The sequence below is a fragment of the Octodon degus genome, unplaced genomic scaffold (genome assembly GCF_000260255.1).
Source record: "Octodon degus isolate 3935 unplaced genomic scaffold, OctDeg1.0 scaffold00010, whole genome shotgun sequence".
Lineage (NCBI taxonomy): Eukaryota > Metazoa > Chordata > Mammalia > Rodentia > Octodontidae > Octodon > Octodon degus.
The window spans coordinates 10,199,448-10,202,569 of record NW_004524586.1 but is presented as its reverse complement, the minus strand read 5'-3'; positions in this window follow the sequence as shown (position 1 = coordinate 10,202,569).

The window sequence follows — 3,122 nt, the reverse complement described above, 5'->3', positions numbered from 1 at the left end:
AATAAATAAATAATTTAGCTGCCTGAGTAGGACAGAATGTAAAGGGAACATAACTAATAGAATAAAGAGGACTCTCAGGTGAACACTCACGTAATAATGGAATGAACAACAATTTGGTCAGAACAAATACGAAGATGAAAGGAGGGAGATCAAGCACATGTTACTCAAAGTACAAATAAGCGGACGCTTCCTGTTTGCTACGACGGTCTCAACAGGCTTGAGTTTCACTTACACTGCGGTCACAGGAAATATACTTCGAGTGAATTTTAAAGAAATTGCAATGAAAAGAGTTCGACTTGGGGCAGGGTAAGGGATGAGCACCTGTTCCTGCAGTGACTGAGAGAAACGGACAGGCGAGGCCGAGTCTCGGGAGCACTAAGGACCCTGGGAGCGGGAGGGAGTGGCAGGACCTCGTGGTGAGCCAAGTGGCTGCCAGTTTTTGGACAACACGGGCCCTGGCTTCCGCTTGCACAGGTGGTCGGAGTTCTGCGCGAGGTCCCAGAGCTGCCCACGGGCACATCTGGTCTCCCGAGTTGTGCAACAAGGGAGCTGAGGGCTGTCCTAGGGACAGGGTGCAATCCCTGGCTGCCTGGTCACATGGAAGAAAGTACCCCGCAGAGTATGACGGGTCCTGGCAAGACCTCCGCAGGCGGTGGTAACCGGAGTCTGCCTGAAGCAGCGGCCCGGCCGCCTCTACCCAGCTCAAGCCTTGGGCTGGATTAAAGCTTAAAAAACCTTCACCCTATTTTCTACTAAGCCGAGGAGAGGACTGGTCTTCTCAGAAGAAAATGACCTGGTCTGCAGTTTCTGTGGTCTTCCTTATATGGCACACAGTTAAAAAATTCCGGACAGCCAGGCATGGTGTTGCATGCCTGTAATCCCAGCACTTGGGAGGCTGAGGCAGAAAAATCACTGTGAGTTCGAGACCAGCCTGGGCTACAAAGTGAGTGAGCTTATAGCCAACCTGAAATGCGTAATGAGACCCCGTCCGTGTCTGAAAAAGACTAAATGCATAAATAAATAATTTCCAAGACAATTATAGGATATAAATGAAAAGAGATATGAAGGAGATAATGAGGTGAATTTCAACAAGAAATTGGCATCTATAAAAAAATATCAGGGCTGGTGAAATTGCTCAGTGGTCTAAAGCACCTACTTAGAACAAGCTAAGCTAAGCAAAAGCACAGGGACCACGGTTCAATCCCCAGCACCACATGCCAGCCAGCCCCGCCCCCTGGTGGACTGAACTGGCCACACACACACACACACACACACTCTAAATAAATAAATTAATTAAAAAAATTATAAAAAAAAAATATATCAGATATCCTAGAACTAAAAATAGAGTATCTGAAATTTAAAACTCATTGAAAATAAAACATTTATTTTTCAAAAATCATGATGATTCATATGTTAAAGGACCCAGTGGAAAAAAAACGAATGCCATACATTAATAGACTTGGAATTTCAGCAGAGATGGAAACTGTAAAAATGAGTTAAGTGGAAATGCTAGACATAAAATCAGGATATCAGAAATGAATTCCTTGATAAGATAATCAGTAAACTTGACTCAGCTGAGGAAAGAAAACATGCCAAAGCCTTGTGTGCTGCTTCTGTCCTTCAGTTGTCACAAACCCCGTGTTCAGCGTATGTTATCATTTTCCCTACAATCAAGCCTATTTTTTTCCCATTCCAGTGCACATAGCTGTCACAGGGCCAGGGGCCTGAGGGAGCCTGATGAACTGCTGCCCATGCCTTGCCTCTAGGCCACGACAATGCAGGCCAGGGGCACCATCTCAGAAGGACAGAGCAGAGCCAAGTCCTTCCTCCTGCCCTGCCTAGGGAAGCCTCGCTTGCCCTTCGTGTTCTGGGTTCCTCACAGTGCTGTACTCAACATGAGCATCTAGGGCAGCCCAGCCCAGAGCAGGACCACCTGGACGCAGCAGAGCTCCTGAGACATGTCCTGGGTGGAGTGCAGATCCCAGGTCATGTAGCCCCTGTCACAAACATGCCCAGAGGGGCAGGGCTCGGCTGGGCATGGGGACGCGCTGGTCCTGTCAGCAAGGTGCCAGGTTTATTTCGGGCAGTCCTACAGGCCATGGGGGCTCCTGTCCTCCCTCCTCATGGTGGCTACAAAGAAACTAGGTGCTTGCTGTCCCCTGGCATGGTTGAGCCCAATGCAGAAGGCACAGAAGTGAGTAATGTCGCAGTGGTGTAGGTTGGATATTGCAGTCTGCATCTCCTCATGTGCAGAGGGGCACATTTTCTGGCTGAGAAGTGGTGACGTGGACTCCAGGAAGAATTTAGGCTTGGGAGGTGCAGGGCAGAGCTGAGTGGGAAAGCCTTGCCCCACCATAACACTGCCAGCCTCTTCCAAGTGAGAGCTCACAGGTGGCTCCCGCACTGCATGAAGGGCTAACGCCCCTCTCCTGGGCTACAGATCTCAGAACCTTCCTGGCCCCTACTCCCACCCCTCTGAGCCTCCCCACTGTGTACTCCTGAGGCTGTTCAATACGTGTAGAGGCTCAGTTTCCCTCGAAGCTGGTCTGGTCTGGTTAGAGGAGGAGGAAGAATGGCGGGGTAGCTTCCTTCCCACGGTGACAAGGGGGACCATGCTCAGCTGCCTGGCAAAGTCTAGCAGGCCTCCCTGTGTTCCCCAGGCACTAGAGATGGGGTAGGTATAGAGCCACACCTGCCGAGAAGAGTGAGAGAAAGTCCACCGAGTGTGGACAGCAGGTCTGCAGGCATGGCATGGCCTGGGTTTCCACTCCATCTGAAAGGGGCAGCACCATGCTTTACCTGCCCACTGCTGCTGCTGCACCTGCTGCCCACCTGGCACCCTGGGTGCTGGTAAGGTGGCTGCCCTGGAAGTGGGGTTCAAGAGCAAGAAGTATGTTTGCACCCCTGAAAGCTGAGCATAAAAATATTTATGTACTCCAGGGGGATTTTCTTTCTTTCTTTCTTTCTTTCTTTCTTTTTTTTTTTTTTTTGGATTGAATTCAGGCCCTTGCACTTGCTAGGGAAGCGCTTATTCTACTGAGCCATCCCCTCGGCCCCAGGGGGATTTTCTCTTAAGATGCCAGATATGGGTAGCAAAACTAGTTTTGGTTTTTTTTTTTTTT